General features: G+C 41.2%; 1 protein-coding gene across 1 annotated transcript in view; it reads left to right on the top strand.

The window, feature by feature from the left end:
* Positions 1-22,369, top strand: part of CNTNAP5 (contactin associated protein like 5) — an 865,036-nt gene that overhangs the window by 80,849 nt on the left and 761,818 nt on the right.

Here is a 22,369-nt window from a genome sequence, read left to right as displayed (position 1 = left end):
GTATTTGCTTCTGTGTCCTAGACTCTAGCACAGCAGCTGACACATGGCAACAGGTTCATTGAATAATATATCAGATCTTGCTATAGTACTTTGAATCCTGCTCTCATTCCAGTGGACCCTCACAAGTCTGACATTATCAAGCTTAGACTATAGAAGAAGCTTACAGAAAACTTAGGCACAGACCAATACAACTAGTTATTCTAAATTGCAGAGAATAAGCAATAAGTATACTAAGTATGTGATAGATTCAGAAAGGATTCAAACCTGGCACTGGACAGCCTGACACTGCTAGGTGTGCCCACTGTACTGCATTAACTTTCCCTCCAAAAGGGAGATGGCAGCTGAACTTTGGGAAATTGAGCAGAAGAATCAAGCATCCTGAGAATCACTGGGGCTGAAAAACTGAACAAGAAGACAGCTTTTGTAATGCCTGAGGCATTTCCTCATGTACTTTAGCTGGAAAGGGCAAGACCTGTAAAGCTTGGCCAGCCTAGATCACAGGTGTCATGGAGGTAAGAAAATTCAGTCAGAGTACCAATCGATGTCACCTGTGATGAAGAAAATAAATGTAGCCAACATTTGTAATCACTTACTGCAAGACATGAATGGTTTTAATGACTTTATGTGTAGGATTTCTCATTTTCCTTTTACAACAAAGCACATCCCCATTTATTAGGTGAGACAGCTAAGAATAACTAAGTGAAGTTTGCATTGTGGTGCAATTGGATCACTGGTGTCTCTGGTGCTGGGACACAGGTTTGATTCCCAGTCTGGCACAGTGGGTTAGGGATCTGGCATTGCTGCAGCTGTGGTATAAGTTACAACTGCACTCAGGTGGGAAGTCCATATGCTGGGGCAGCCAAAAAGAAAGGAAAAGAAAGAAAAATTAAAATTAAAGAAAGAAAAGGTGACCTGCTCAAATTTACATATATTAAATGAAAGAACCAGACTCCATGCTAAAGCTCAGACTCTGACATCAGACCCCATATTGTAACAGGAATTCTGTGCTGCCCCTCTCGTGTCACTTAATCAACATGGCGCTGTTTCCTAGGGACATCTGCCTGCAGAAACAGAACTGGAGGGAAGCAAAAGAATTCCAGACAAAGGCGGGCAAAGGATACACAAGCACCCAGGGCCGGAATGCCCTGAGAGGATTAGGAATTCACCCTGGGAATTCCACTCACCTCTGGCAGCGTCTTTCTCCTCAGGGGCGAAGACGAGAAAGCAAACCCAGATAAGGCACGAAGTGATTGTAGAACAGACCCCAGAGCTGAGATTGAACCTTTATTTAATTCAGAGATTCACTCACTCCAATTTTATTGAAGCCGTGGACCAGAGTGCCTGATGTTTGCACTAAGAAACAGCAAGTCGATGTTATCAACGCGAAGAGCTTAAATGGCCACCACAGATGGATCACTTGTTTCAGGTCTTTATCCAAACAGAATTAGGCTGATTTTATTAGATGTCCTCTTTTTTCACATGGGACAGTTGGTCCATCTCAAACCAGCCATGGTTTCATTATGACTTATCTCTCTCGGGAGCGTGTGAGATACAGTACGGGGTATCACTGACAGACTATCGTCACTGGCAGAAACACTGGTTTCCAAGTCTTCTAGGACCCACTGTTGATGTCAAAGACCCCCACTGAATGAAGTCTTAAACACTGAGGCTTCTGGATCCCCACCATCACCTAAACCAGGGTTAAATATCGAGGAAGAAAAATGCATTTCTTTTTAAAGTGACCTTTAAGTTCTCTTTTGCAAATGTTAAAAGCAATGGTACAGGCACTGATCCAAGTCCCTTGGGCCACATTTCAAATAAATTTTTTAAAATAAGTAAACCTCTACATGAAACAAATGAAGAAACTACCAAGGAAAATTGCAGAACAATGAAATAAAGGCATTTTAATAACCCTCAGGGGATAATTATATCCTGGGCTCTGGCGGATTTTGCAGATGCAAGGAGCACAGGGTAGGAAATTAAGTGACCAGGGTCTTCATCCCCACCCTGCCCATGCATTGGCCTTGTGACCACCCTGTGGGCAAGGCACTCAGTCATTTGGGGGCTCGGTCACTCTGCTGCTGCCCAGGATGGAAACACCAGTGGAAATTAAAGTGGACCGCCAGGCAAGGGGAAAGCTCACCGTTCTATCTTTTTCTCTACTCTCATTACATTAATTCCAGTGGGAACTAAGCCTGATCTCCAATTCCAAGAAAAGAGTCTGGTGAAATCCCTTCTCCCCATCTGTGCGCTGGAAACTGCCTCATACTTCCTTGGGGAAATCTATCCTGGTCCAATTACTGAACTTCTCTGTGCTTTAGACTAATCATCTATGAATTTTGATTAAAAATGTTCCCTACTTCCAAGTTCCCATCATGGCTCAGTGGAAATGAATCTGACTAGTATCCATGAGGACACAGGTTCAATCCCTGGCCTCATTCAGTGGGTTAAGGATCTGGCATTGCCATGAGCTGTGATGTAGGTCACAGTCACAACTAGGATCTGGTGTTGCTATGGCTGTGGTGTAGGCCAGCCGCTGTAGCTCCAATTTGACCCATAGCATGGGAACTTCCATATGCCCCAGGTGAGGCCCTAAAAAAAAACAAAAACAAAAAAAAGTACCTACTTCACAAGGTTGCTTATAACATATTATAACACAAATGAGATACACAGTAAAAGATAGCTCTTTATTTTTTGCTCTTCTATCACCAAAAATTTCCAAGTACCTGTCATCTTTATATATTTATATAGAATATAAACATAGTATATTAGTACATAACTTACTATACATATTATATTATTCAAATATAGTTAATCTATGGCTTTAAGTTTTTTTTTGTTTTTTTTTTTAAGATTCTAAATATAGGAGTTCCCGTTGTGCCTCAGCGGTAATGAACCCAACTAGTATCCATGATGATGCAGGTTCAATCCTTGGCCTTGCTCGGTGGGTTAAGGATCCAGTGTTACCATGATCTGTGGTGTAAGTCGCAGATGAGGCTGGGATCCTGCATTGCCGTGGCTGTGGTGTAGGCAGGCAGCTGCAGCTCTGATTCAATCCCTAGCCTGGGAACTTGCATATGTCACGAGTGCAGCCCTAAGGAAAAAAAAAAAAATGCCTCTGAGAAACAATTCCTAGTTTGAGAACAAAGAAGGTGTTGGCAGTGCAATCAGATGTAGGGATCAGGTGAGGCTGGAAGAGCCTATGTGAACTGGCCTTTGGTGGGAGAATAGATATCAACATGCAGAAACCTGCAAGTTGGGGGTAAATGTGAGACTCCATGTATGAGCCATGGAATGAGAAAGAGAGGATTCAAAGTAGTGACGTCTGTTTGCCAGCAGGTGGGAGGCAGCGGATGTTGATCCAGGGGCAGAAGCTTCCCAGGCTGCAGAGGGTTTGAACACCTTGTGAGATACAAGGATCCCAGAAGGTGCTGGGATGTCATGATCATATTTGGGAGGAAGAGTGACTGATGTGATGTAAGAACACGGTGTATGCATGTGTATGGCTATAAATGCCCCCACATAACAGTGGTTTATTAGATTCAGAAAATCACATACATAATGACTCTGACGGTACACAGTCACATGCAACAGTTCCCTTAGATTTTGTGTTTGCCTCCCCACTGATGCCCACAGAGTACGCTCCTTGGGTGCGGTCTGACAGTGGTATATAAAAAGAGAGGCTTTTGCAGTTATACGAAATTCCCCAGCCCTAGTTCCCCTGCTAACTCTAGTCCATTACTTTCTCTTTCACCAAAGCATACCACACAGAGAGCTTTGGCGGGAGTCAGGTTCTGTTGTCTTTACTTTTATTTACTGTTGAAACACAAATGCAGTCTCATCGTATACAATTAGAAATGTACATGAAGATATGCAGGCAAAAGTCTCCTGGCATAGCTATTCCCTAGAAAACCAAGTCTCTTCCCTGGGACAACCAATTTCCTGTCTTCTATGTCCCCTTCAGAGATATTATGCAGGAATACAGGCATGTATAGATGTTGCCTCTCCATATTTCTGTCTCCTATTGGCAGACAAATGAACTGTTCTGCATCTGCCCTTTTTCACTGGCAATACATCTAGGTGATGCTTCATATCAGAGTATAGAGCACTAATTCACTCTTTTAATATCACCAAATGACACTCTGTGGATGTATCATCATTTCTTTAGCCTATCTTCCACTGATGGCATTTAGATTATGGCTAATCACGGCCACTAAAGCAATGCTGTAGTAAATAATTTTATGAGAGAGAGTTTGCAAATGTTTGAGTACATGTATAAGAAGTTTCTAGAAGTGGGATTGCTGAATCAAAACATAGGAACACTTGTCATTTTTAGAGATAGTGCCAAATTGTCCTCCAGTGAATTTGTACCAATATACGCTCCAATCAGGGTTTTTCCAAACACTCTCTTGAAAACTGCTTTATTAATATTTGCCATTTACGGAGCTCCTGTCGTGGCTCAGTGGTTAACGAAACTGACTAGGATCCATGAGGGTGAAGTTTCGATCCCTGGCCTCGCTCAGCGGGTTAAGGATCTGGTGTTGCCATGAGCTGTGGTGTAGGTCACAGAGGTCACAGATGCAGCTGGGATCCTGTGTTGCTGTGGCTGTGATATAGGACAGCAGCTGTAGCTCTGATTTGACCCCTTACCTGGAAACTTCCATACGCTGCAAGTGTTACCCTAAAAAGCCAAAAAAAAAAAAATTCCAATCTATTCAGCTCTGATTATTTAAAAAGGGTATGTTGGTCATTTCTATCAGCTTTTCTCTGAATCCTTTAAATTTTAATATACTTTGTGTTTATCATTGTCACTTTCTAGATATTCTACATTTTTTTTTAATATTTCTCATTTACTTTTTAACCTAGGAGTTGTTTTAACATGTTGTTATTTATCAGGGAGGGAGTCAATTGATTTTCTGGCTTTTATATTAATTTCAATTTTGCTCCATTGTGATCAGATAATTCTATCTGTGTTATTTTTATACTTGAGACTATATTGATACTTTCCTATAGGTCATTAATTTAGAATGTTTAATCACAGTTTACAGGATACAGAGTTTAAAATATTACATCTACTTTTAAAATTATGGAAGTTCCCATTGTGGCTCAGCAATTTAAGAACACTACATCATCTCCATGAGGATACAGGTTCTATCCCTGACCTCACTCGGTAGGTTAAGGATCCAGCATTGCCATGAGCTTTGGCATAGGTCAAAGGTGCACCTTGGATTCAGTGTTGCTGTGGCTTTGGTGTAGGCCAGCAGCCACAGCTCTGATTCCACCCCTAGCCTAGGAACTTCCATATACCACAGGTGCGACCATTAAAAAAGACCAAAAGGAAGGAAAAAAGAAAAATAAATAAATAAAAATTACGTTACCGAAGTAATATATGGAGAAAAAAATGTATGTATATTTGTCCACTTGATTTTCCAGGGAATAAAAGACAGGAACTATAATCTATCATTAATTTGTTTCTGTGTATTTTTCCATATACTCTCCTTTTTTTCCCTTTATGTAGCTTATTGTTAGGAATGAGGCTACACAAATGTGGGGAGAGCTGGGGAAGTGAAGGAATAGAAGTGGAAGAGGAAGGAAGGTCAGAGGTCAGAGGTGTTCCCACAAACCCACCCCCTCAAATTCAGGGCTGTGGGCCATGCGACCCTTTAGACACCTCTGAGAAGCCAGCATATTCATCTGCAGAAGTGGGACTATGAAAGGAGCTGATAGAGCAAGTGCCCTGTGCCATCAGCACCTCCGTGGGTCCACAGCTTCTGCTGATGAGCCCGGGACCATGACAGACAGCAGGTCCAATGGTGGGGGAAAAGTGCAGGGCTGTGGCCTTCATAGCATCTGTCTCTCTTCACCTCTGACCCTGAAGACCCTCCAGAGAATCCAGTCCCCATGACTCTTTTGTCACCTAGAGCCACATAAGACAAAGAAATTTAACAATGGATTTCCTGGCTTCACAAAGTTGACTTGGTGCAATGCAGCTCAGCTTTGCTCAGTGTCTTATTTCCAAACTCTCTGAATGATTTCTTCCAAACTCTCTGAATGGTTTGCTTCTGTTTAAACTTGCATTTTCTTTTCTTTTCTTTTCTTTGAGTGGGTGGGTTTAGTCTATAGATTTTATTGCTGGCCAGAAATATTTCATTTTTTGTGTGCAACATATGGAAGTTCCCAGGTTAAGGGTCCAGTTGGAACTGCAGCTGCTGGCCTACAGCAGCTGCACAACAATGCCAGACACAACAATGCCAGATCCAAGCCATGTCTGCGACCTACACTGCAGCTCACAGCAATCCCAGATCCTTAACCCATTGAGTGAGGCCAGATATCAAACCTGAGTCCTCATGGACACTAGTCAGGTTTGTATTACTGAGCCACAATGGGAACGCCCAGAAATGTTTTTTCTTCATTCATCAAACATTTTCTGATATAAATGTGTTTCTTATGGCTTTGCAAAAAATATTTCTCCAAACAGTCTGTATGTAATTTGCCTTGTTTTAGTGATATTTAATATGAGTTTGTGTATCTGAGGAATTTATTTGGAATAATTTGGAAAGCTGATAGTTTTATTCTAGTGGTGAACTTTAGAGCTCTGACTTTATATGTTTAACCCTCTGATTCTGACCTTCGGTTATGACCAGTGATTGAATTAGCCTTTCCTGCACCTTGCTTTTACTTGTCACCTGTATTAGTTTATTATGTTCCCTTTCTCAGTGTTTCCAGTGTAACCTTGAATACAGGTATTCCTCCATTACTTTAAATGTTAGTTTCACAACCATCTTTAAAGGATGAGATAGTCAGAAGATGACTTTTCCCACCTTCTAATCCCTTTGCCCTCCCAACCATTCTCTTTTAAGTCATCTATTATTTGTATTTATAACAGAGTTTGCATTTCTGGTACCTGTTCCTTGTGCTTGTATGTCATTTCTCTGAAAAAGAAGGGAAATGCCACTTCATCATAGACATAGAAGAATTACTACACAGATAATTTTAATATATTCAAAGTAAATGATTCCTAAATATAATCAATTTAGATGACATTAAAAATGGTTTCCTTATCACTTAGCTTGCTGCTTTTAGCCTCACACTGGTTTGTAGAAACCCTGCAGTGGTGAATTGCCTTTTTGGTCAGAGACAATAGCAATTTCCTTAATATATTTCAGAAACCAAAAACAAATCAGAAAATATTGTTTCAAAGTTGAAGCCCCCACAATGGAATATTATTCAGCCATCAAAAAGAACGAAATGCCAGAATTTTTAGCAACATGAATGGACCTAGAAACTATCATGCTAAGTGAAGTCAGCCATACAATGAGACACCAACATCAAATGCTTTCACTGACATGTGGAATCTGAAAAAAGGACAGATGGAACTTCTTTGCAGAACAGATGCTGACTCACAGACATTGAAAAACTTATGGTCTCTGGAGGAGACAGTTTGGGGGGTCGGGGGATGTGCTTGGGCTGTGGGATGGAAATCCTGTGAAATCAGATTGTTATGATCATTATACAACTACAGATGTGATAAATTCATTTGAGTAATAAAAAAAATGAAAACAAACAAACAAACAAACAAAAAAAACAAAGTTGAAGCCCGAACACTCATGCATGTTCCTTACAGGAAACTTCCTTGGTCTCCCACTTAGGTCTGTATCCTCTCTACATTCTCACAAACCAGACTATTACCCAGCCACTATCACATTAAAAGCACAAAATTAGTATTTTCGAGAAGTGTTAAGTAATAGCTCACCTCCTGGCAGCAAGCAAGGTGATGCCAGAGAACATAGCAGCTAAGGTAATCAGGGCCCGCGTTATGAGTCAGCAGCCCCGGCGTTCACACGAAGACTGATGCCCGCAACTGCTCCTGCTTGGGCATCCTTGAAACTGTTCACAGTTTTGTCTTTGAACTTGTGCTTTGTCAGTGAGGTCCAATGGGACAGAGAGACACATGTGGGGGCTTAGAGAGTGGCTCACCAGTGGATTGGAGGCCACCTTCCTCACTGGCTGGCACCCACACAAGGACAGCTGCCACATTCCCTTCAGAGCTCTTATGTGGGCACACATGGTGGAGGGGGGGAGTCGGGGATGCACATACACTTCATAGCATCTCAGGGTGGGGATGGGGCAGACAGAGCTGTCCCTGCTCCAGGAGGGCAACACATCAATATACGAGGCAGGGGACTCAGAGGGGGCATAGGAAAGGGACAGAGACTTTCTCACTGAAGTCTGTGCAAAGAGCATCCACTGGGCAGCTGGCAGGAGGGGAAACCTGACAGCAGGTGAGCCATCGGTCTACTTGCCCAGCCACAGGGAAGGACCAGGGCACCTGCCAGAGTCTGCACTCACCCAGTGTGACATCCAATAAAATCACCATCACAGGGTCAAAACTCCAGGAAGAAAGAAAAATATGTGTACAAGTATTGGAATATTTTCAATTGAAATTTTTTTTTCTTTTTAGTGCTGCACCTGCAGCATATGGAAGTTCCCAGGCTAGGGGTTGAATGGGAGCTACGCCACAGCCATAGCAACCCTGAATCCAAGTCGCATCTGAGACCTAAGCTGCAGCTTGTGGCAACACCACATCCTTAACCCACTGAGCAAGGCCAGGGATCAAACCCACATCCTCATGGCTACTAGTCAGGTTCTTAACCCGCTGAACTGCAATGGGAACTCTGGCACTGTTTTGTATTTGTTTTTTTTTTAAAGAAGGAACCCAGATTTTTATTTTTCACTGAGTTCCGCAAATCACATAGTTAGTCCTGTAAGGAACTGAGGTTCAGGAACAACGACTTTATTAATGACTCTAACTTTTAGTGTATTATTGCAGGAAATTTTAATATGTGATCCTTAAAGCCCTGTGACTGGACTGAACACGTGGAGGGCATAGGGATTAACTTGTTTGTTGTTTCCTTGCTTCAGTGGTTCCAATCCTTTACAGAATTTTTGATGGTTTTGCTTTCACTTTACAGATACAGGAAAAGTATCTGTATTCCTGTGTTCTCTTCCCATTAAATCACCTGCTCATATGCATGGACCACCTCCTTGGTACCCAGCATAAAGCTTCTGATTTAGGAGTGGGGAGGACAGGCATATGCTGAAGAGAGACTCCCTTTCTAAAGCTCCCCATGGCTCTTACAGTCAATGAAAACACATGCATGTATTTGGCATTATGTTTGCCCTGGGAGAGGAAGAGGTTAAGACAGTAGAAACGTTATTGTCTGGGAGTTCCCCCATGGCTCAGCAGGTTAAGGATCCAGCATTGTCACTACAGCGGCTCTGGTCACTGCTGTGGTGCAGGTTAGATCCCTGGCCAGAAACTTCCTGGTGCCTTGGGTGTGGCCAAAAAAAAAAAAAAAAAAAAACTTTGTTGGTTTTCAGGAACTTAGAATTGGCAGCAGTGAGACACATATGTACATTAAAGAAAAACAAACAAAAAATGACGATATTCATGGTGCTTCCAAGTAAACAATGTCATCAGAGAACTGCAGGAAAGAGGAGACTATGGAATATGGGCCAGGGGCCCGGAACCCTAGCCTTTTCCAGTGTGATCCCATTGCTTCCTTCTACCAATCCTGAGAGATGCCTACTGGTCTTCTCCTTGTAGGAACGAGAAAGCTGAATCTCAGATGGCTAAGCTTTTCCAGGGTCACACAGCAGGTTGGCTTCAAAGGCAGATCCTTGTGAGCCCAGAGTATTCCCTTGAGGGGTCGACCTCAAGGTCAGCTGTGACTGTTCATTTAGAACATTGTCGTTGTAAAGAACTCTCATGTCTATCCCACATGCAATCTTCACAAAGGCCGTTAGTGCAGGTTTGACCACCAGAAAGGGGAGCCAAGGACCCTGAGGGGGTGTTTGCAAACTGGGACGGCTCTGAATCTCCCACCAAATCTACTTGTCCAGTGGATGAATAGACTGCAGAAGCATAGTGTAGTCCAAGTGCAATCTGTTTGGGGTGGTTCTGAATAAATAATTAATGGAGCATAAATCTGGCTGGATGCAGCATTTAACCCTTGATCAGATGCTTATTATTATCTGGCTGGCAGATGGTCACGAAATGAAATGAAATTTGGGTAAATCCCATACACATTTGAGAGGGGACCAGAGAGTGAAGGGAGAATGCACGAAAGGGGGGCTGTGGATTGCTGAGTGTTTGGAGCAAGTTTGGATTTCAGAGTCTGCTGGAAGCTTGGTATGCAAACAGACGAAAGCATAACTGCATATCTTAGAGTGAAATTGTCCATAGGGGCTGCAATAACAGACAAGTCTCCTCGATGGTGGTACTGAGGGTTGGAGTGGTACTTCAGATCTGTTCGACCTGTCATGACTGAATCTGACACCGTTAATGAGCTCAGTCTGACTTGTACGCTGATCAAGATGAGTCTGGCCCAATGTGCACAGTATTTGATGATCCATGAAACATAAAGTTATTGATCTCTCTCAGACACATCACAGTCCCCTCACTTTAGGCTCCAGGAGTGGAGAGGAGAAAGGTAAGCAGCACTCCTGAACAAATGACACAATTCTTGAAACAAAACCAAACACAGTAAGAAATTCTGAGCATTCCAATTGTTGAGGCCCTGGGCTGATGACATATCAGGGAATCATAAAAATTCCTGTAACAATATGATGTCTCCTTTTCAGCCCTTCCCTGCATTAATCATAGTGTGAGCCTCCCTTCCAGAGAACAGCTTTCCTTTCTGGCTTCACAATTTCTCAAAACCCAAAGCTGGATCGCCAGAGAATGTCTGCGTAGGGTTTTCCATCATGCCAGAGCTCTGAGTAACCACGGGGCTGGCAGGTCCTTCCCGCCTCTGTCCCGTCCCCGAGACATCCCTGATAGACAGGACACCTACAGTCCTGTCCTTCCCTACACCTCAGAGCCCCACCCATGGGAGCTGGGTGGGCTCTTGTGCTGTTCTGAAAACAAGGATGACGTTTGATGCATTTTTTTTTCCATTTTTTAAAGTTTTATTGAAGTAGAGTGGATGGACAAGGCTGTGATCGTTTCGGCTGTACAGCAAGGTGATTCAGTTATGCATGTACGGACACCATTCTCTTTCAGATTCTTTCCCCACACAGATTATCACAGAACATTGAGTAGAGTTCTCTGTACTGTACAGGTTCCTGTAGGCCAATCATTCCATATACCTCAGTGTGCATGTGCCAGACCCAAACCCCCAGTCCTTCCCTCCACTCCAGCTGTCCCCTTTGGGTACCATAAGTTTGTTTTCAAAGTCTGTGAGTCTGTTTCTGTTCTACAAGTAAGTTCATTTTTACCCTTTATTAAGATTCCACATGTAAGTGATATCATACAATGTTTGTCTTTCTCTTTCTGACTTACCTCACTTAGTGTGATAATCTGTGAGTCCATCCATTTTGCTACAAATGACATTTCATTCTTTTTTATGGCTGAGTAATGTTCAATATATATACCACAACTTCTTTAGCCATTCCTCTGTTGATGGGCATTTATGTTGTTTAGATGTCTTGGCTACTGTGAACAGTGCTATTATGAGCATAGACATACACGTTATCTTTTCAAGTTATGATTTTCTGCAGATATCTGACCAGGAGTGGAATTGCTGGATCATTGGTAGTTCTATTTTTAGTTTTTTGAGGAACCGCCATACAATTTTCCATAGTGGTTTTACCAATTTACATTCCTACCAACAGTGTGAGAAACCACACCCTCTCCAGCATTTATCCCAAGGAAATGTTAAATTTCTTGAAGGCTTTGGGGTTTTGTGCAAGCAGCTGACTTGCTCAGTTGTCAAGTTAAAGGAATGAACCAATGCCTGGCACTGACTGGTTTCTTAATATTCATAAGGATTATCTCTTCAGGCTTTTTATTTTATTTTATTTTATTTTATTTTATTTTATTTTATTTTATTTTGTCTTTTAAGGGCTGTATGCATGGCATATGGAGGTTCCCAGGCTAGGAGTCAAATTGGAGCTGTAGCCACCAGCCTTCCCCATAGCAAAGCCAGGTCTGAACCACATCTGTGACCTATACCACAGCTCACAGCTCACCACAATGCCAGATCCTCAACCCACTGATTGAGGCCAAGGATCAAACCTGCATCCTCATGGATACTAGTCAGATTCATTTCTATTGAGCTATGATGGGAACTCCAGGGCTTTATATTTTAGTTTTCATTCCTTTGTGGTTTTTTTTTTTTTTTTTTTTTTTTTGCCACACCCATGGCATATGGATATTCCTGTGCCAGGGATCAAATCCAAGCCAAATCAGCAACCTAAGCCACCGCAGAGACAACACCAGATCCTTAACCTGCCATGCCACAGTGGGAACCCCTCATTTGTCATTCATTGATATCATTTTCTCTAGTTCTCAAAGACACAAACTCATAGACTTTCCACCCCAGCCCCCTACTGCCTGCCTTAGGTTTTCCTTTAGTTGTCTTACGTTTCCTGTCTCTTTGGACATGGGTGCCCAGCTCAGACCCAGAACTCCATCTCAAACATGAGAAGTTGTTTTTCCATCTGGCTAGAAAACTCAAGATCTCGCTGAGGAGCCATACTGACCACCTGCTTTTCTCAGAGGACTTGGGTAGGGAGCCAGCCTGTCACACTCCTTGGAGAGGAGGATAATTAGCTGGTATTTTTCTGTTTATCCTGCAGTTTAACCAACACAGTTAATCTGTGACGTCCCCTCCATATATCAAGGGAACTCATTTGATTTGTGGTAGGTTTTTTTTCTTTTAAATGTTGATTAAAGTTTTGTTCCTAAATATAAGTTCACAATTCCAAAATGCTTAGCTTAATGATATATTACAAAGTGATTGCCTGTGTAGGCACCATTCATGTCAAATAAATAAATAAATAAATAACCCGAACCCAGAAGCCCCAGACTTGATACCCACAACCACCATCTCCCTCCCCTAAAGAAGTGATCACTTCTCATGCAGTTACAGTAACCATTTTCAGGCTTTTTCTTGTGTTTTTTTCTGCCTAAACACTATAAATATTGACCTCTGTAAATTTATTATTTTGTATTTGGCTTCTTTTACTTAACATTATATTCCTTTGAGATGTCTTTCGAGTTTTTATTTGTAATAATATCTCATTAATTTCCATTAGTAATTAGGGAAATAGCCACTAAACAACCACAGGATTCCATACACAACTGACAGCAAGTCTCACATTGAAAAATCTTGACAATACCAAAGCCAAAAATATCAACTGAACAAGGGGCTGATGCATTGCTGGTGGGTATGTAAATATAGGCAAATGCCTTGGAAACAGATTTGCTTTTATCTATTACCATTTAAGATTGCATATCCATGTCCTGTGACTCAGCAGTTCTGCTCCTGGACATCCATCCAGCAGATATGCCTGCACAGTTTATAGACCAAGAGACACATACAAGAAATATTACAGCACTGGATCCTTAACCCACTGAGTGAGGCCAGGGATTGAACCCAAAACCTCATGGTTACCAGTTGGGTTCATTAACCACTGAGCCATGACGGGAACGCAGCAGCACTATTCACAGTATTTAAAAACTGGAAACATTCCAAATGAATAACAACAGTAATAAGACACATGATTAAGTTCACACAATGAATTATAAAGTGTGAAAAATCTTTGAGTTTTAAAGGTTTTTTTTAAATGCTCTTTCCTGTACATGTGTTGTATTTCTCACTCAAAAAAAAAAAAAAAAAAGATGAAAAATTCATTTAACGCATTTAAATGGAAGGAATACTCTGTATTTCCATGCCTGAGAAATCAACTGCTAGGTCAGTTTAAATCTTTTGCCCACTTTTTTATTGGACTGCATATATTTTTTATTTGTGGGAATTCTTTTTATATATAGTTCGGAGCTTTACATCTATTATGTGTTGCAAATATCTCCTCGTCCTGTTAACCTGTTCACTCTCTCAAGCTCAAACAGAAGTTCTTAATTTTAATGATTTACTTGGGCAGCATTTTTCTTTATGGCATCCTGTATCATCTTGCCTAAGAAAACATAAGGTAGTCTATCATCTGGAAGCATTACTGCTGGATCTTTCACACTTATATCTATAATCCTTCTGAAATTTGTTTAGTATGAGTAAGTGGAGTCAGGGCATATGTTATTTTATTTTTTCCACTTGTCCCAACACCATTGAAAAGGTCATTGTATCTACTGCTCTGCCATGTTCTCTGTGCTATAAATCAAGTGTCTATATGTGTGGGTGTATTTCTATTTCTAGGGTTCTGATTCTATTCTATTTGTTATCTATCTAACTTTGAGTCAATATGACATGATCCTAATTACCATAGCTATAGTAATTCTTGACAGATGAGAGAACAAGCCCTCCCACCTTATTCAAGAGCATCATTAGCTCTTCTTGTCTTTTTTTTTTTTTTAACCTTTCCATATAAATTTAAAAATCAGCTTGTGAAGTTCCAAAACAAAATACTTTGGGTATTGATCAGGATTGAGTTGAATCAGTTTGGGAATAACTCACATTGTTAAAATATTGTCATGAATCAATGAATCTGGCTTTTCTCTTTCTCTCTTTCCTTCCACACACCTTTATTAAAATCTAATTGCATATTTCTTGCAATAATATATTAGAATTTTCTGTGTAGAAGACTATACTTCTTAGATTTATTCCTAGGTATTTTATATTTTTGAGGCTACTATGAATTATATCTAATTTTCAAATATAATCTCCTAATTATTGCTGGTATACAGAAGAAAATTTATTTTATCAAATTGACCTTGATTCTACCAGCCTTGCCAACCTCATTAATCTTAGTAATTTATCTATGATTGATTTTTTTCACATTTTCTATGTATATAATCATAAAATCCATGATTAATAGCAATTACATATTTTTATTTCTGGTGCTAATATTTAAATCATTAGTTTTGCTTTGCCACACTGGGTAATCCTTTAGTAAAATGTTCAGTAGAAGTGAGAATAATAGAAAACCTTGTTTATTCCTGATCTCAGAATATCTTTCAAATTTTATCAATAATATGATTGCTGTTTAAGTACATTGGTAGATTCCTTTTATTAGAGTAAAAATTTCCTTTAGTGTAGGCAATATTCTCTCTGTAGGTAGAGATTACTTGAAATATATAATTGTCAGATACTTTTTCTGCATCTAAAATATTTTATATTCTTAATATAATTACACTGATTAATTTTAAAATATTAAGCCAATCTTGCATTTTAAAATAAACCCAAATTTTTCATGAGAAATATATATATGTTACATATATATATATATATATATATATATACATTATATATATATATGTAATGGAATAGCATGTATTAAGGTATTAGTTTATAATCATCATGACATTATAATGCCATGATATATATATAAAATCAAGAATTCTACATATCTTTTTATATAGTTAGATTCAGTATGTAATATGTTTTAACATTTTATTGAAGTATGACAGATACACACCAAAAAATGAAAAGTCATGAATGTAAAATTTAATTAATCATAGCAGAATGGACATTCCCTTATAACTAAGTTTGCTAATACTGTTTCATATTTTACTAGGTTCATGAACATACATGGAGGGTTTTGTAATTTTCAAAAATTACCACACTTAGGAACTGGGACTTAAAGTCAGAGGGTTGGGAATAAATACCTTTGGCAGAAAGATTACTGCAATTCTTGTCGTGGTCTGTCCATGGGGATCAGAAGAATTTTGACACAGAGGTAAAAAGAAAGAAAAGTTCACTGAGATAAGAGATGCTGCTAGTGCAGTGGGATAATTTCCTGATGAACAGGAAGAGCTGACCCCAGGCACATGGTCATGTTTGTTTTTATAGCCCAAGGAGAGGAGAGGTCTTGGGATACACCTGCTGACCTGATGATTTGTTGGGGAAAGTGGGGTATTAAGATACACTTGCTGGTTTGTTGGGGGTGTATAAGGCCCCTATAGGGGCAGGATGAGGAGTAGGCCACATATCTTTCCTAGGAGGAAGTAGTAGGCCAGGTTGCCCAGGGTGAGGGAGGGGGCATTACAGTGAGACAGGTGGGCAATGATAAGAGTCTGGTAATTCTCGTCTTGGCCAGATGCTTTAAGTCCCACAAGTGTAACTAACTACAGGCTAGCCAGATCCTCAGATTTTGGATGAAATGGAAAAGGTGGTACGTTTTGAAAACAAAATAGAGTGGAACGCCGGCAGGGCCATAGGCAATCTTTAAAGTAGGAAGAGATCAAGGGCTCTGAAGTCTGGGCTTTGCATAATGTAGCTGCTATTTACTTACTGTGTCACCTTGGATGTTTTATTTACTGTTCCTAACACTTGGATTCCTTATCCATAAAACGGAGAGATTATTACCTTTTTTGGAAGAGTCTTCAGCGACTACTCTGTGGTAGTTTGAAGAGCACAGGGCTTGGCACACAGTAGATGGTCAGAAAGGCTCATTTCCTTCTCTCTGTGCCTGCCCTCCATCATGTCATCACTTAATTGTCCTCCTTACCAGAATATAAACTCCATAGAAGCAGATATTTGATTTTAAGTATCCCTGGTGCCTAGAACAGTGTGTGGCATATATAGCATGTGTTCAGCAAAGTTTGTCCAAATGATCATGTGATTTATCACCCAATACTTTGAATTCTAAATTATCAGGATGGTTTGGTATAATGAGCTAGGTTGAAGGTAGAGGGAAAGGAATGTTCAAAGGGTCTATACTGAAGTGTATAATAATTCAATGAATACTTAACACAATACATTTCCTAATCAAATAGCACCTCATCTCAGAAAGGACTTATTCCTCATAAGTGAAGGTCCTTCTGTAACACCTAGTCCTTCACAGACCCTTACTGACCTCCTCTTCTGTTCTGCATCCAAGCCCAAAACTGATGAAATCTCTGAGGAACACTTCTCAAATGCAAGTTCTGAGGCCCCATCCAGGGTGACTGAGTCGGAAGCTCTGGGAGTGGGATTCAGAAATGTGAGTTTCAACAAGTTCTGCAAAGCTTTATCCATGGTCAGATTGGAGAATCATTGGTGTACGTCTTCTTCAAAAAAAGGGACCACTGTTATATCTTTAAATCATTCATTTTCAGTTCTGAGATAAAATGAAAAAAGATGAAAATCATGACTATGCAACAGATAATCCAAAATATCTCTCTCCATATGTACATGTAGGTATATGTGTGTATGTATATGTATAGATATATATGCATGCATAAGCATAGATATACACGTGTACGTGTGAGTTTGTGTAAATATATGTAATGTATATGTATATACACACACACACACATTTGTTCAAGCATGTAAAGCTGGGTATACCTCCTACAGAGTTTTGATAGTTGAGAAAAATTGTCTGTGTAAGCCTCATGTCTTGCATTCAACTTAGAAGAGTTGACAAGTCATTCCCAGACCTGCCCATTCTAGAGGACACTTCTGTCACTTGGCTGACTGAAGGGACAGTGGAGAATGCAAAAATAATGAGGCTTATTTTCCAGGAAGGAAGTGACATGACAGTAAGCCGGTTCACTTCATAAGCCAGCATGACCCAATCTGCTTGTGGGAATTCTGGGCTTTACAGAGACATGGAGAAACTGTTTTGGAGGGGAATAAGGATAGTGGAAAGTCACAGAAAAATAGCTCTCTGACAGCAGCTCATGCTTTTTAATCCGAGCTGCTTGTTTCCTGAATCGTGGAAAGCTAGGATTGGATACTTATGGGAGATAATGAGGTAAGGGACTCAATTTGGCTAAGTGCACAATCCGGACTAGGTTTTTACACGTGCATCTTACTTAATCTTCATTATAACCCACATCCTAAAATTATATTTCAATGTTAGGGGAGGAATTGTAGTTTAGAGAGGCCATGTAATCTGTCCAGGATCATATATCTAGTAAACGGGGTCATTCATTAATGAACAGTCGCTAACTGGAATTCCCTGGTGGTACGTCGGGTTAAGGATCTAGTGTTGTCGCTGCTGCAGCTTAGGTTGCTGCTATGGAGCATGTTTGATCACTGGCCTGGAATCTTCTCCATGCCTGGGGTGCAGCCAAAATCTGGATACTTTAGGTTGGACATTTTAAGAAGGCGATTTTTTTTTATTTCTTTTTGGCTTTTTGCCATTTCTTGGACCGCTACCACGGCACATGGAGGTTTCCAGGCTAGGGGTCTTATCGGAGCTGTAGCTGCCAGCCTCCGCCAGAACCACAGCAATGCAGGATCAAAGCTGCGTCTGTGACCTACATCACAGCTCATGGCGACGCCAGATCCTTAACCCACTGTGCAAGGGCAGGGATCAAACCCGCAACCTTATGGTTCCTAGTTGGATTCGTTAACCACTGCGCCATGACGGGAACTCCCTAAGAAGGTGATTCTCAAATTTGAAACCACCAGAGGGCTTAAGAAATCCTCAAAGCCTCGGTCCACACCATAGTTTCTGATTTAATCGTTTTATGGTGGGACCTGGACAGCAGGATGCTGAAAGCCTACCCTAGTAACTCTACTTAGTTATCTGTTTTTTATATAGTGGTGTAAGAGTCTAGTGAAAGTGACAGATACAGCCCTTATGGTTTAAGACAAGACGTGATGTCTAATAATCATGATGACTTGAAGATGCTCTGGAAGCCCAGAGAAGATCCCTCAACCACGCTGCCCATTGCTTCCCAGAACCTAAGCAGCATTACAAGGAACTGAGATGCAAAGAGGAGAAAGAACATTTGATGGGGAAATAGAGGAAACATCACATGGAAAGGAGCCTGGCTGAGCAACAGAGCTGGTCTGGCAATCCTGGGGTGTGAGGAAATGACAGGTGATGGAGGAAAATGCTAGGTCTAGATAAGTCTCCCTGAAGGACCTGAGACATATGCCATATCTTGAAAGATGACAGAATGTGAACAGACTTAGAGAAAAAGTAGTTAGTCTCAGGGAAAAGTAAAGATTTAGGAACTGTCTGATCTAACTAGCTGATTTTATAGGCGAGGACACTGAGGGACAGAAGAGTGACTGAACCCGCCCCAGACCGACACCAAATCATGTCAAGAGCAGAGCCTAGACACATTATAGTCCCAGAGACTTAAGGTGTTGTAGCCACAACCAGGGCAGTGCAATCAGGAGAGACTGCATTAGTGAAAGTGGAAGAGTGTTGTGTGTTTGGAAGTCAAAATACTGGTTTGACATGAGAGAAAAGTGGACCCCAACTGAATGGAGATGAATGTTGTCTTGCTTCCAGAGATGCTCCTCTTTTTAAGGTAGGCATATGCGGAACGTCCATGTGTTGAATTCACTTATGTGTGCCTTTGGTGGGTTATTAGTGGGTAGATTTAGGAGTAAGAAATGTGTGAGGATGAATCATGACGCCATAATGGATTCAGATTATTCTGGCAATTCAGTGTGTTCCTAGACTAGCCAACCTCCATCCTCCTGACAGCTTTTCTTTGCCTTGAAAGGATGGAAGTTTGGGGTATTAATGTGCCCCCCCAACACACACACACACAGAGGCTTACACACACATCGATGGCCTTTAGCTTAAATTAAATGTGCTAGCACTTTTCCTAACCCTCCTGTGATGGTCCTAAGGCAGCCTGCTTCAGGCATAGACTGACCATGTCAAGGACATTTCCTCAATGCAAACCACTGGCAGAAAAGTGCAGCACTTCCTTCCCATCTGGTCTTCGAGCAAATGTTTTTACATTTCCCTTCCCCGCTTTCCATACTTATGTTCATCCCCTAAACTTTTCAGAGGCTTCCTCCTTTCTCTGATTTTGGTTCCTTGAAGTCTTCACAGTCCACACAATTCCTACTCAGGCCTGCCTCCCACAACGTTTATTATCCTTGAGGAGAAATGTAAATGTAAAACGCATGCCTTTAGGAGCTCCCAGTCGTGGCGCAGCGGAAATGAATCTGACTAGGAACCATGAGGTTTCAGGTTTGATCCCTTCGCCTCGCTCAGTGGATTAAGGATCCGGTGTTGCCATGAGCTGTGGTGTAGGTTGCAGACGCAGATTGGATCTGGCGTTGCTATGGCTGTGGTGTAGGCTGGTGGCTACAGCTCCGATTGGACCCAGAACCTGGGAAACTTCATATGTCGTGGGTGCGGCCCTCAAAAAGACAAAAGACAAAAAATAAATAAATAAACACATGCCTTTATGGTCAGATTGGGAAGTAGGCTTTAAAAGAGTCTGCAGTTGGAAAACTGTTGCTGTATTTTGAATTGTGACATGTGCTACAGCATTTGAGCTTGAGGAACTCACTATCTGCAGCCCGAGCTCACCCTGGATAATCCAGCCTACCCAACTGTCACAACCCCCAGCAAGACCAGGAGCTTTCCCCGCCACAGTAACCCACGCTGATACTTCCCTTCTACGAACATCAGCTGAGTTTTATAGTGTGTACCAAACAATTTAGCACTTAGCACTAATTAAATGAGGTTAAATAAGATCCCTTCTGTAGAAGTGCCTGCTGTGAACTGCACGAGACAGATGCATGGCACTAATACCACCATTAATTAGATTAATTGGCTTTTGTGTGTTCATTTTTCCTCCTTGGCTCTTTTGTAAGTCTTCTATTGGAGGTTCCACAATGGAAGCAGAGAGATGCCTAAGGAGCTAGGGATTTATTAAAGGTGGAACTACTTGGTGAGCCTGATTCATGGCTTATTATATACAATAGTCCCTTGTCTTCCTGCCGCCATGTTCTCCTTGAAAATCCTCACACATCCCTGCAAAGGGAACCATGCCAGAACCCCATGCAGCTATATTTAGACAGCCAGAAGTGAAAGAACTGTAACATGATTGATAACTTAAGTCCAGGGAAATGATATTACTAATTAAATCATGAAACATTAGGCAGGCTGTCAAGCACAGCTATATTTAATGTCGTATCAGCTCTTGCTTATTTTCAAAGTGTTTGCCTGTTGAATGATCCTGGGGAAATTGTTTCTATTTATCAGACCAAATGGAAAGTGTTCATTGCCAGGGGATCTGCAAGCATAACAGAAAACCCAAGATAAATCCACACCCGAGAGAGCCCTTTCTCCCTCATCTCACATTTTCCCTTTCTCGGCAGTCATTCTGTGAATCCAAGCTTCACTCAGTTTTGGAGTTGGCAAATTGCAAAACTTTGCATCTTCTAGAAGCAACAGTGCATGGTAAAGTGAGGTGGAAGGAAGGGATAGAAGTCATAGAGCCTGGAGTTCCCCTTGTGGCTCAGCAATAATAAACCCAACTAGTATCCACAAGGACTCAGGTTCAATCCCTGGCCTCACTCATTGGGTCAAGGATCTGGTGTTGCCGTGACCTGTGGTATAGGTAGCAGACATGGTTCAGATCCCAAGTTGCTGTGGCTGTGGTCTAGACCAGCAGCTGCAGCTCCGGTTTGACCCTTATCCCAGCAACTAACTTCCATATGCTGCAAGTGTGGCCCTAAAAAAAAAAAAGACAAAGTTACAGAGCCTGGATGTCTGCTCCCTGCCTAGGTTCATCCTTGAAATACTAATCTTGCCAGTCCCATTCCCACAGGTGAGAAAACCAAAACCCAGAGATGTGAAAAGAAAAAAATAAAAATAATCTTCTCATCTGTGGCCCAGCTAACAAGGGGTAGATCCTGTTTTGAACTGAAGGCTCTCTGATGCAGATGTTGGTGGTCCTTCCAGGCCAGTTTCACTTCCTGGGAGGTAACTTTTCCTCCTGGGGTATCCATCCTTGTATCTATTGAAATCCCTAAGTTTAATGATAAGAAAGGCTAAGAAAAGCTTCTCTCACATTAAGGGATAGATGAATCATATGGCAGCTCTATACATAGTTTTTTTAAGAAGCATCCATACCACACTCCATAGTGGTGGCATCCTGAGAAAACCATAATTCGAAAAGACAAATGAACCCCAGTGTTCACTGCAGCACTATTCACAATAGCCAAGACATGGAGGCAACCTAAATGTCCATCAACAGGTGAATGGATTAAGAAGATATGGTATGGAGTTCCCATCACGGCTCAGGGGAAACGAATCTGACTAGTATCTATAAGGTTGCAGGTTCGATCTCTGGCCTCGCTCAGTGGGTTAAGGATCTGCCATTGCCATGAGCTGTGGTGTAGGTCGCAGATGTTGCTCCAGATCCCATGTTGCTGTGGCTGTAGTGTAGGTTGGTGGCTCCAGTTCTGATTCGACCCCTAGCCTGGGAACCTCCATATGCCGTGGGTGCGGCCCTAAAAAAGGATATGTATATATATATATATATATATATATATATATATATTTTGTATATATATATACAAAACTCAGCCATAAAAAAGAATTAAATAATGCCATTTGTAGCAAAATGGATGGACCTAGAGATTATCCTACTAAGAAAGAGAAAGACAAATACCATATAATAACACTTATATGTGGAATCTAATTAAAAAATGATACA

This window comes from Sus scrofa, chromosome 15 (genome assembly GCF_000003025.6).
Source record: "Sus scrofa isolate TJ Tabasco breed Duroc chromosome 15, Sscrofa11.1, whole genome shotgun sequence".
Taxonomy (NCBI): Eukaryota; Metazoa; Chordata; class Mammalia; order Artiodactyla; family Suidae; genus Sus; species Sus scrofa.
This window is presented reverse-complemented; position numbering and strand designations above follow the sequence as displayed.